Raw genomic sequence first — 13,671 nt, forward strand, 5'->3', positions numbered from 1 at the left:
GCCCTCATGTTACTGCAGTAACATAATAATTTGGCTTGAATTCATGCAACATAGTGCCTGAGTGGTAAAGGCACCTGGAGTAATTTTGCATATTTTAATTCTGTCCATCTATTATGAAATCAAATGGAAAGCTCCATTGCACAAGAGCACCTCCTTCCCTCTGCATATATCCCACTAAGTGCTATCCTCCTGAAACTGAAACTCCTGAAACTCCTTTGCACTGTGTCCAATGGGACTTACTAATAAGTATGTTTTGGACTTCATTTAAGAGAGTGAAAGGCAATTATTGATGGTACTGGGCACACCATTTTTACAGGATCTATTGGATCACAAAAATAAGCTCAACGTGATACAGGTTAAGATTATGAACATCCTTCCAAAAACTTCTGTTATGGTGTTAGCTTGCCATTTGACTTGTATCAAAGGACATTAAAAAAAACCCTTTAATTATGTTTCATAAATGTGAGGATGCAGCAGGTTTGTTCAGAAGAAACTTGAATAATCACTGGGGTAAAATATAAATTAGGATGCCCAAACCTTTTCTTGAGAAAAGTGCATTAATCTACCTTCATGATGTTAATATATTTTGCAGAATCTTCAAAAGTTCACTGGGAAGAAGATGATTTTTCTGAGTTCTATGATTCAGAAATAACCTTCAAATTAATGGTGTCTCTAACTTGGTAGCTACCTGAATTTAACTTGATTGAATGTCAGAGTAATGTGTAGGTTGGGATCCTTTGATTTTTACCTCATGTCTGTTCTCATGTTTTAATCTGCAGCAATCCTTTGAATTAAATAATACAAAGGCAAGGCAGGCATGTGCAATAGCTTTGTAAATGATCTCAATATAAAACAATTAACTATTAAAAGAGTAGACAAAGATACAGCTGTCTTGTCATTTAGTAAAAAAACCCCATTGACTGAGCCATGAAAGCTTTTAACCAAGAAATAAATATTTTTTTCAATGAAGGACCTAATGATTGACATAAAATTGTCAAAGCAAAGTTTTAATAATGGCCGCTTACCCAGTCCTTGGGTAGGTGGCAGTTGTGGCCTGTTGCGACCTAACCCCTGGGAGCAATGCTGGGCTGGACAACTGGCAGTTGGGAAATCCCCGTGCTGGCCTCGGAGTAGGGCGGGAGTTCCTGCCAGTCCCAGTTTTGAATTCCAGCCAATCACATCAGTCCATGGTGGGGCAGGGCTCAGGAGTGTGGAGCAGGCTTCACCACAGTCCACCCTCTGGATTTAAAAGACTGGCTGCCCTGACTTTGGGACTGCAGTCAGCCGAAGAGCACATCTCCCCATCCCTCCCTCCCTTTCACGCTTTGGGACTTGTTGTATATTAATGTTTCTTCCTCTAAGTTATGTGATTAATGGCCTTGCTCTGGTTCTTTAATGGTTGCCGTATCCAGAGCTGGGAAGGAATTTGCCTGCAAATAGATGCGCCCTGTTTGCAGGCTTTGCCCTCCACATAGCAATGGTCACAACTTCAGCTGACGTAGGCACTGGGGTGTAATTCTTTCTTCAGCGGCGTGGGAGGGCCATCCATGTAGACCTGCATCTTGTGATGGACCCATTAATCCCATGATCAACCTTTCATGCCTTAGCCTTCCACCAGGATGCTGGGAGGGATACATACCCAATGCCTAAACCAAATCCTACATATATCTGGAATATCTGGAATTGTGCCCAATTTCAAATCCCAGAACATTGTTCTTGTCTCATTTGTTCACCTTCCTAGACTAGGACTAGCTCCTGGGAAAGGGGTCATTGCAAGTGGGACTGCAACAGGTACTCTTGGAAACGGTGAAGCATTTGTTGTTGTTTAGTTGTGTCCGACTCTACATAATTCTGAAATGAGTTTGCTTCTAGGCTATTCTTGTTTTGGAGCCCCAATTTGGCTCAGTAGGCCTTGTAAATGTTCCTAATACACAAACAACAATGTGCAGAGGAGAGGAAAAGAAAAACCTTAACTCAAATTTAACAGGACTTTAAAAAACAAATTGCCCAAGGTTGATGGTTGAGAGGTTTTAACACTGGATGCCCTTACTTCAGTGGAAGAAAACTGAACTTTTCTCTACAAACTTTACAGGCCAATGTAGCTCATGTGTATTATATGTTTTAAAGTTCATTTCTCTCCTCGGCATTCTGCTGCTTCAGTCTCCCTCTGCTGAGGCTTTTCTATTTTAGTTCACAAGGTCCCGTGACCCTGTCAGCCAATAACAGAACAACAGAAGCAATGGAAACTTCTTTCTGAAATAAAAGTAAGTCAAAATAACTTGGCTTTTTCACGTTCTGCTCTTCCTCAGAATCACTTTTGTTTACTGCTGTTTTTATTTTCAGCATGTTAAACACAACTCATGGTGCCCAGGGGAGTAATTAAAAAGTTTCTTCAAACTGTGTTTTCGTAACGTCACTTTTATTTATGGTGTGTCTTCGGTATATTGCAGTGTGACTGATCCTTCAAAAGAGCAACCAAATTGAAGGAATGCCTGTCAGAAGCTGAATAACTTGCACATAAATGCAGATTTCATCCTTATTTTTCTAAAACTGGTCCAGTAATTCAACAGCTACTATTCAGTGAGGATTTGTGTGCCAGGTCTCTCCCCAGTTTTGTCTCTGACCCATTCAGGAGCAAGGAACGAAAGTATTATTAAAAAGGTCACATGTTCTAGCCATGACAAATTGCACATAAAACAGCAGTTTTTAAGCTGTTATCATGGATTGCAGTACTATTAATCTTAAGTGGTTTCAAGATTTTAACCTGAATTAAATAGTTAGCACACTTAAGAGAATATTAAATAAGTAAAATGAAAATGAATCCAGCAGGATTTGGGATGACATAGCTTTTATGTTCATGAGATTCATTTGTATCCAGGATGAACATAAAATGTGCATACTGTACAGGAAACGGTGAATGTATACAACATAACTGGAATTAGGGCTACATCTTCAGATTAGAGGTGTTGTTTTTTACTAAAATATTCTATAAATATTTTAGTGACAAATACCCCAGTTTATTAAGAATGAGCCTTTGTGAAGTGCTATGTTGGTTTCCCTGAGTACTATGTGGTAGTTAACTCCCCCCCCCCCCCCGTAATAGGACAGAAACTGTGATATTGGATTGGCATCTCTGTGTGAAAACAGAAAGCTTTCCAAGTTACACAGATTTCTACTCTTAGATAGTAATAAGATATGGTCCAGTTTTAGCCATATAAAGAGAGTGACTTTTAAAAAAAGAACTATGCGGCAATTTAATAGTTTAAGGTCAATGCCATCTTAATCACGTAACATTTAGCAGATGTTACTAGTAATTAACTGAATCATTGTGTATTTAAAGTAACACATAAAATATTGTTTTTCAGTTGACCTGTTTCTTTTATTAAAAATAGCACTATAGTTTAAACCCATAGACCATAATTATCTTACAGATTTAAACTGTAGTAATTCCCTCCTCCCTGGGAATTGCAGTTCTACCAGAAGTGATTACAATTAAAGTGATGTGTGTGTGTGTGTGTGTGTGTGTGTGTGTGTGTACAATCCGTGCATCAATGCAGGATCACAACTTCAGAAGAACCTAAGAAGTTGCCTTGTACCGAGTTAGACCATTGATACATCTGGCTAAGTATCGTGTACAAACTAAACGTAATGTTAATTGTATGGATGCAGTTAATGTGCATATGTTAAAATATGTAAATAGCAGCCATGGGAAATCAGAGCAGCCTATCTGGGGATTGGGTGGGGACAGGGGGAACTTCTCAGTGGTCAGAGGATTTAGTGCATTATGCACCAAGAACCACTCTTTCCCTGTCAATGCTTTTAGATGTGTCAAGCAGAACACAGAGACAGAGCTTCATGAAAAATTAGATAGAGAATAACAAACTTTGATACAGTATAATATAGAATATTATAATCTCAAGTTTTAAAATATTTTCATTATTCTACCTAAACGTAGCATCTAGAGCATTGTGCAAAACAACCTAACATCCAGTATGTGCATCCATGATACTGGAAATGATCTCCAGAACCCGAAATCACATTTTGTTTTAGCGTATAGCTTATTGTGATTTTTTTTTTTAATGAACTTGACTAAGTCTGCTGGTAACCATATTCCCAGATATTTCGATATTTTTTATAACCAAGAAATTTTTAAAATAGCTTTTGGAAAATGTTTTGTTCTCATTGAAATGCTGTGTTGAGGAGCGCTAGACTTCAAATTGGTAGCCAGTATAGTTGAGCTAGGACAGGAGTAGGGAATGGGTGACTATCGATTTCAGTTTCTCTCAGTTTCTCATTTTCCCAGTCTTAAAGTTCATTTCAGCATTGTGCACTAACCACAGTTTTTGAACCATCTTCATAGGCTGCCCAGCATAGAAGATTACTAGATGGATGACTCTGCCCAAATACCAACCAAATTCCAAACCCAGCTCTGTTCTCTTTTGGTAGAGAACTGTTTGGCTGTCCCCTCATATAATAAAATAAGAACAAAATAAGTGAAAGAATAATGAGAAGAGAAGGAGTGATACTTTCTTCATTAGTAGACTTTCAAAGTCATACCAGTGCATGAAAGGTGGTCATAAGAATAAGAACTTACAGTTTGCAAATCCGTAGGCAGAAGGAACAGAGTTAGCAGTAATGTGTCAGAACCATAATATTGATATCCTAGAATACAAATAGGAGGGTTGTTTTTTTAAAATGTTAATAAGTTCGATCAATAAAGCCTCTGACTTTTTAATCCACTTTCTAGCTCCCTCTGAAGTGATGAAAGGAAGTCAGGTAGCAAGATATGTGCTGTAAGAATAGCTTGATTTTAACTATTCCCCCATGCAGTGCCTGTAACCCAGACCCAGCAGGCATGTAACTTGCAAAAACCAAAAACTGAATCTGTTCTGAAACAGATAATTATTTTCACTATTCAGTCTGAGTGAAATTCATGCATGAAGTAAGTTAGGCTTTTGAGCCTTTTTTTATTCTCAAGTAAAGACAAAGGGGCCTTTATAGTTTCATATTTGTGTGCTTTGAAAGAAGAAAGAACATATTCATATAGGAAATAATCAGACGTGATTGCTGAAAAAAGCAGATATAAACTTTAAATTTTTAATCTTACTAAAACTAATTCTATGTTGAAGTACCATGCAAGTTCCAAACAAGCAATTTACCTTCCTTTCTTTCTATCACCTGCCTTTTCCAGTGCTGACAGCAGTATACAACATAAAAACAACTACAAAGTCACCCAGTAAATTAACAATAATGCAAAGTTAACAAGTACGGTTCCACAATACTGTCCAACTAAGTAGCCAAAAATCTTCAAACAGAGGGCCTTACACAACAGCCTGAAGCTCAGGTAGATGGGTGGAGCCTCCCTAGCTCAAATGTTCTTCCATAACACCAGGGCAACCTGATGCATCACTCACATGTAGGGCATTGAAGGAGGACCATGCTTTTAGCTCCACCCCCGACCTGGGTTGGGGAGTTGATTTTCAAACAACTGCACATTGAGCACAGTTGTCTGCATGAGAATCATTTAACTCATTGTCTTGTTAGCTTAATTTAAAATAGATTTTGCTGGGATGAAAAGCAGAAGAACACTGAGTGAGACTAATAAAACTTTGAAGGGAAATAATAGGTTCCTAGGGATCTGTAACAAAACCGCTACATTCTGACAGAATCGTAAATCATCTAGAAAGCAGGAAGATAATGAGGGAATGTGTAAATCTTCAGATGAAACCTGTTATTGAAGTATGTTATAAGTGAGAGTAAAAGTTGAAGACTTAGTAGCATAGCTGCCAGCTGTCAGTGATACCTCAGCGTTGTAAATGGAGATGCTAGGAAAAATGCTTAGTGGTGTAGTTGCCAGTGTGGTTGCACATGAAACTGTAAGTAAGGCGCACTGTAAAAGGAATCATATCCGTTTTTGTCTGTGGAATTTGTGTACAATTTATTTTTGGCGGATAAATGAGTTCATTTCCTCACTTAACTGTACAGTAACACTAGCTTCAATCTATGTCTGGTTATGAAAAGCTATACAGATTCTATATAATATAGAAAGGAGAAAGAAGAGCCTTGCTTCAGACCTGAGTAAATTGCTCCAGAAGAAAAGCCTCTTTTCCCCTTAAAAAAGCATACAGCCCCAGAAGAGCTTAGCTTTAGTGCTGAAGAGAAGGCACACTCGCTGACTGCTTCAGATGAGTGGCTCACAACACTGTCCAGTATACTTTGGACAGTACACTTTGACTATAGCTCTTTTATGACCCACATTTTGTGACCACATCTTAAGCATTGCTAAAATACTTTGCTGAAATAGAGTTATGGCACTACCAACACCACCATACTTTAATGTTACTTTCTGTATTATGGTGCTATAGTGCTAGAATGCTCATTTTAAAAGAAAATTAACTTTCCAGTTACCAACATTTTAGCAGCATGGTTAATGATGGTTAAAAAGATTTCTATTAAACATTTTTCTGTAAAAATTATGTTATAGCATGCATGCATGCATGCATGCATGCAAACATATATTTATTTGTATGCCACCTTTCCATGGTTAAAACCATGTTCAAGGAGGCTGACGACATGTAAAAAAACCACATAATTACAAACAACAAAAATAGTCATAAACCATCAATAAAACATCAAAAGTAAACAAATTGAACAATTTCCACATAAATCATAATAAGATATAAAATAAAGATACAAAAAGTTAACATCAATAACAGCAACAACCCACCCTCAGCGAAATCCTCTAAACAATACCCCAGCCCAAGGGTCTGTTCTGTAAACACCCCCCCCAGGCCAGGTGAAAAAAGGTCTGCCAGGCAGGTAACAGCTCTTCAAGGACTCACAGCCAAGATGGTCTTGACTTATAGCCAGCATGGTTGTGTTATAGCACTATACCTTCCTTTCATTAAAATGTAAATAGCTGGAAAAGCATTTTAGCAATAACTAAAAGATCACTTGATTAAAAAGGGGGTTATCTTAAAATGGTACCTGCCCCAGAGTACCAAAGTCAGACTTCTGCCGCCTGAGGGGGAATTTTTTTTAAAAGAACCACAAGGAAAAAACCAAGATGACAATGACTGCATGATGACATTGTGTGGATGCCATGTAAAAAGTGAGTGAAAAGCACCTAATGTGGAGCAGTCTCTGTTCTTGTAAATATGGTTTTTAAGCAGGGAATTGCTTGTGGGAAGCAAGTTGTTGTTGTTTAGTCGTTTAGTCGTGTCCGACTCTTCATGACCCCATGGACCAGAGCACGCCAGGCACTCCTGTCTTCCACTGCCTCCCGCAGTGGGAAGCAAGTATCTTTGTAATACTTGCCTATATATATCAGCAGCACCTTTATGATTATATATTGCCTTTTTTCACTTTATGTTAACAAACAAATCTTCTAAAAATGTTGCAAAACTGTTCTAGTTTCCTTGCATGACTCACTGAAGCTAAGGCAATGGAAGCCCACAACAAATATGTATACCGCCTTTGAATTCCTTCTGGAGTAGTTTTATAGGTTTGGCCAGAGATTAAAGAGAGTTAGAAAAAGGTACAAGTTATGCCACAGGCAATGATGGCTGACGCTATAACCTTTCTCTATCTCTATCATTCTGCCCCAAGTCTTTGTGTCAGTCTATTTAGTTTATTTCTTTACTACATCTGGTACGTTGTCCAGTTGGACAGGTCCAGTTGGAAGTCTATTTCTTTCTCAATCCATTTCCCCAGAATCTGGGGTACAGTACTGGCTTCTCTCATGGGTTTTTGAGGACGAATGAAATAACGGTGCTACAGTATGCTGTAAATAAAGTTGCAGAAGTTTGGATAATGATGAGACATTTAGACGAGAGTTATGCTAACTCTCATGGTAATTAGCACTTAATAGGAATCAATTGCTGGAAGTAAGAACTGGAATGCAAAATTTTGAATTTGCTCACATAACATAGTAACAGAATATCACAATTGTAGCTGTGGCTGAGACTATGAACTGTTGACATGTATGTTGCCTTGCCTGTTTACCTTGCTCCGAGATGGTCTTGAGTTTACTTTTTATGTTGTTGCAATTCTGTGGTTTTTAAAGTCTAATTTGTAGGGGCAACTTTCAGTTGCTGAGGTCCAGGTTTGTAAGCAAATCTGGCCAACCATCTGTATGCTTGACCTTGTCCATCATTGTTCATCACATCCTAACAAACAGATTGTCTGGTTGGATCCGGGAGATGAGTTTCCAGTTTCTTTTGAAGGAGACAGTGATTTGGCCTCTGATGAAAAACCTAACCTGGATCCAGAAGAAGTTAGCAATAGACTGGTACCTAACCTTCCTTGATAGTAGTTGCTGAAGGGTGGTTGTTGGGCAACTCTATATACTTTTGGACAAAGCTGATTTCTAGATTCTTTTTAATTTGGAGTAGGTATTGGAACTGAAACTGTCTTGAACAACCAGCAGAATGGCATGTATTGAGGGAAAGGCAGGGAGAGTGTGACCTTCTTAATTTTCTTAGACTTCTTAGTGGCCTTTGATACTGCTGACCATGTTGGGCAGGCTTTCTGAGTTGTGGATTGGCGGCACTGCTTTGTAGTGGTTCACTTTTAATTGGAGACTAACCCCTTGAAGATTCTATTTCTGGGTCCCATCTTTCCCCCCATGATGTTTAACATCTATATGAAACAAATGGGTGGAATCATCTGAACATACAAGACTCAATCTGTACCAGTGTTTCTCAAACAGTGGGCTCGAACCCATCGCTAGGCCTTGGGCCACGTTCTGGTAGAGCTCAGTGCCACAGCCTCTCCAGCGCTTCCTAACTTGCCTGCCCCCCACGCTATGTGTGGTGGGCAAAGGTGGTCAGTTTACAAATGAGTTCAGTAGAGTAGGCATTACATTCCTCCTCTGAGGTAAAAGGGCCAGAAAAGATAAAAGATGAATAGCTATCATCATTATCATCAACAAATAAATTGGAAATAGAATAGATGAGTGTAAGAGAAGAAAATTATTATAGGAGGAAGCAGTAGTGGCTGGTGGGGCTGCATTGCTCCTGGCTTACTGGCTTACTATTCTAGCTTCCAGTTGAGCTCACAATAAGATGAGGTAATATGAATAACCAATAGCATCCCTTATATTCCTAAAGTTGTTGGCTCTGGCTACAAATAGCCAACGAAGTCTCATCTGTTTACTCTAGCTTGGCGCCTCAGTCTAAGTAACTTGTTGGTTATGACCACGATGGTTAACTCCTACACTGACCGGTTAGTCAGTCACTATTAATGATAATTGTGTTGAACAAGAGGTCTGACAAAATGATTTTTCAGTAGCTTGTCACTTTCAGCTCAGTAGATCCATGACTAGACAGACATAAGAGAAAATTTTAGAAAGAGGGATGTTAAAGGGTTTAAAGGGTTTGTATGCATTGTATCAACCAAGCAACGCCCTTGGCCAAATATGACAGGTTTTGACACAGTTTTCCTTCTTAGATCAGATCTGCTACATAAGTTGATATTGTGATCCACCATGGGAGGGGTGTGTCTTTAAATGGAGCTTATAAATGCTTAAAAAAATAAAAAAAATGAAAATAAATAAAATGGATGGATGGATGGATGAATACAAAAACAGTGAGCTCATGTTCTATTTTGAAGGATATAATTAACAAAGAAACAAAGAGGTAATAGCAGCTTTCTTTCTTCTAATGGTAGCTGTGTTGTTTAGGTAGCAATAAAATTTACAATAGAATTTAACTTCCATTTAACTGCATAATATAGGCTTGAGAATTCCTGGCACCTCCTGGGCTGGTTCCCCTCCCTGATAGGGGCCTCTCCCCCTTGCCACTCTCATAAATAGCCAGTCACCAGCCCTCTGCTTCTGGGCAGAAGGAGAAAGCTATGCAAGTGGAGACCATTGGTCTGTTCCCCTGCTTTTGTCACTCTTAATAAGCTAGACATGAGCGGGTGAACAGGCAAGGGAAGAATAAGAATAGGGCTAGACATCTGACAGTTGGAGTATGAGCCTCAGTCCTGTGATGTCAACGCCATACCCTCCAACCGTTATAACAGGACATTCTTGAAATTACAGAAGCCATCCCAGCTTCTGATTTGATCCTGGAGTGTCCCAGGGATGCGCTGGCCCTTGCAGTGGTGCCGTGCTCTTGCAAGAGTCAGCTAACTTGTGTAAGCCGCACTCTGGTGTAAGCCAGCTGACTCGCCTCCTGATTTTCATCAAGGGAATGTTGGAGGGTATTCAACTCCTGATACTGGGTCTACATCTACATACAGTGGTACCTACGGTTACGAACTTAATCCGTTCCAGAGGTCCGTTCGTAACCAGAAACCACTCGTAACATGAGGCACACTTCCGCTAATGGCACCTCCTGCTGTTGCCATGCCACCGGAGTGCGATCTCTGCTCGCATCCCGGGGCAAAGTTCGCAACAAGGGGCATCTACTTCTGGGTTAGCGGAGCATGTAACCCAAAGAATTTGTAAGGGGGACAGTTCGCAACACGAGGTACCACTGTATTTTGCCAAGTGATGTGCAACCTATGCAGTCCTATGCATGTTTTCTCAGAAGTTCCTCTTCATCCAATGGGGATTACTCTCAAGTAATTAAGAATGGGTTTTTCTCCCATTCCTCCTTTGCCTCCGTCCTCCAGCTGTTGTGGATGATCAAGGGACCCATTGGTGCAGCAATAATGTGCTGCTGAGGTTTCTTTCTCTTTCTCTTTTTCTCTCCTCCAGTGGAACAGTCTCCAGTGGATCTCAGTTGCTCTCCTTCATGGAAGGATAAGTCTGGATCTACCCCATATAATTGATAACTATTTTTCTGCACTGCCATGCGGCTCACAAGTATTGCTTAAGAAACAGCAAGTAATAAAACACACTAAAAGAAAAGCATCAAAATGACAGTTTTAAAGCAATAGCTAATGGAGCTGTTCTCAGCATTTCCCCACAAATGAAAAAGCAAGGCCTTTCCACAATTTGGGTGTCCCAGCTCATAAGGCCTTATTTCTCATACCCACCCCCCAATCCCCAAGTCTGTGGTCAGAGAGAATGCTCTCAGAGGGAAAGCAATGTTCTTGGGCACATTCACATTGAAAGGATTTGCACAAAATGCCCCCCTCCTGCCGGTTTTGCTGTTTTAATCAATCAATTCCATTTCCTATCGGAGGTTGTCAGGTCATTGTATGTGTTTTCTAATAACTGTATGTCTGAATAGTCATACTATATGTAATTAATCCTTGGCAATAGTTTTGTCAATGTGAGCCAGAAATGACTTTCAGACTGTTGTCTGAACTCAACGTTTTCTAGGGGTTTGGGCAGAATAGTTCACACTTTGTTCTGTTGCGCTTTCAAATACAGTGGTACCTTGGTTTAAGAACAGCCCTGTTTACAATTTGGTTTACGAACTCTGCAAAACCAGAAGTAGTGTCCCGATTTGTGAACTTTACCTCAGCCTATGATTGGAATCTGAACAGTGGAATGGCACTGGTGGTGGGAGGTCTCATTAGGGAAAGCGCGCCTCAGTTTAAGAACAGTTTCGGTTTAAGAACGCACTTCCGGAATGGATTAAGTTCGTAATCCGAGGTACCACCGTATGAAACGTGAAAAACTGGGAATGGAAACGAAGTAGGCAGCTGTGCTGTTATTGTTGCAAAGCTCAGAAAGGCTTCGATGCAAGTCTCTTTTTATTTTAATCTGAATGTTTGTGGTTGGGAGTGGTTGAGATAAATGACTTGGGGCTCATCTTGAGGCTTAGGGCAGTGGTTCTGAAGTAATTATTTATTATATTAATTTGGCTTTCCCAAAAGTATAATAAATCCCAGAAAGTACTTTGCAGTATGTTTATCTTTACGCAGTGCCAAGCCATGTTCTTATCCTCATAAGAAACCATTCTATTTGTGTTTGAGTTTGCAAATTCTGACCTGAAGCAAAATTGCCCTTTTCAATAGGAAATGAAGACATGCTCCCTCTACTTCAGGATGAGAAGTAAAATACAGTTTCATGGCCTGGGCAAGAACATTAAAAGCAATATCCTGGCCAACAGTTTGCTTACTCAGTATATTGCTCTTTTCCTAATTCACCAAACTGGATTATTTTTCGTTCAGAACTGCTGTGTCACGTTGCTATGTTCTATGTCAGTCATACTGAATTTCAAGGAGGTGCCTGTGCATACAGTAATACACCTATATATAGATTTTAAAACATCAGGAAATTACCAACACTACAATCCATTTTTAGTATTTTGTTAACACCTCATTTTCTTAAGCAGCCTTCCTGTCAACAATGAATTCCTTGTGGAACTGTTCATGGTCATTCTCACAACAGCAGGGAAGACACTTCTAAAGGGAAAGCTCTACTTCTAATTAACAGCGCTTGAAGGGTTTGATTTCTGCAAATTCCTGTGTAAGCTATCCTGATTTGCACCTCCTTGACTAAGGTGTGGATTAGAACATAATTATCTTTATGATTTCACCCTTCTCCAGATATTGTGGTATGGTTCTTGGCTCAGAAAACATACAAAAATGTGTTAAATTGAGTAGTTTAGGAAATTGTTCAGAAATGCATACGTTGAGATAAAAATACATATTCAAATACTATTTTGTGATAAAGTTGGATTTATATGTAGATGTTTTTAAAGAATCCAGAACAAACTTAGGAGTGATCACGTGAAAAATTTACACAGACTGGAGATGGATCTGTTCATTTTCAATTCTTTTTGCAATGATGCTAGGTACAATTAAAAATACTTCTAGATATAATAATTTTTTGAGCTTTTTTTCTTTATAACATGAAGGACATACTTATGTATGATGCCTTTAAAAAAAGTGGCTTTTACCAGTTTTATGAAATGACAAAATGTGTAAGGTTTTGTTAAAAATAGCATATAAACGATTATTCTAGCTATAATGGGCTTCCTTTTCTTCAACTAAGAGTTATAAAACCAGGGAATATTAAAGAAGATTCTAGCTATTATTTTTAAAAGTGGAACTACATATTATGGGAGACACAAAGCTGCAGACAAAAATGATGAGCTTGTGCCAAGTTATTCTCTTCCGTAATGTGGGAAACATGTGAATATTTGTAGAGAGAGAATTTGGGCCAAAAGTGAAATGAAATGAAATGAAATGTGGCAGGACTCAGTGTTGGCCTGGACACATCCAATAACCAAAATAACAAAAACTAGACAAAGCAAATGGCCAAGGCAGTGCTTTTTGTCTTGGAATACAAATTACAGCATGCCATTGGTCAGTTCACAGTTGACTGTGCGCCTTAAGTGATAGTTTTTGCAAAGTAATCAAGGGTTCAAGCATTCCAACAAGACAGTGGGCAAATTCTAGGCATCTTGAGTAAAAAAAAAATATGTTGGATATTGGACAAGCTGAATTGATGATGATATAAGGAACCTCTAATGACCCGTACGAAATATGTTTGTGGAATCAGTCCATTTTGAAGTTCAGAGGATGAAATCTTGCCAGATGTCCCATTATTGTAAAAATAGCCATAATAGTATGAAGGTTTCCTCCCTCAATAGCAAGAGTTCTTACGATGATCTGCTGGCTCGTATGGAACAGCGCAGTTACATTTTTAAATGTTTCCCCTATGACTACAAGTTTGGAGCATTTGTTTTTAATGCGAGTTGAAATGAATACAGTAGATAACACAAGATCACTCTTACTGTTTTTAAAATGGGGTCATCATCCATT

At 39.1% G+C, this 13,671-nt stretch overlaps 1 protein-coding gene across 7 annotated transcripts in view; it reads left to right on the forward strand.

Moving 5' to 3' along the window:
* ESR1 (estrogen receptor 1) overlaps nucleotides 1-13,671 on the forward strand; it is a 214,765-nt gene that overhangs the window by 35,408 nt on the left and 165,686 nt on the right. For 2 of the 7 annotated variants that reach the window (XM_083607965.1, XM_083607970.1), the window contains exon 2: nucleotides 2,199-2,264. The exons of the other annotated variants lie outside the window; for them this stretch is intronic. The gene's annotated coding sequence lies outside the window, so the exon portion shown is untranslated. The remainder of the gene's footprint in view (nucleotides 1-2,198; nucleotides 2,265-13,671) is intronic. 7 annotated transcript variants of the gene reach the window in all.

The sequence above is a fragment of the Podarcis filfolensis genome (assembly GCF_964270895.1).
Source record: "Podarcis filfolensis genome assembly, chromosome: 3".
NCBI lineage: Eukaryota > Metazoa > Chordata > Lepidosauria > Squamata > Lacertidae > Podarcis > Podarcis filfolensis.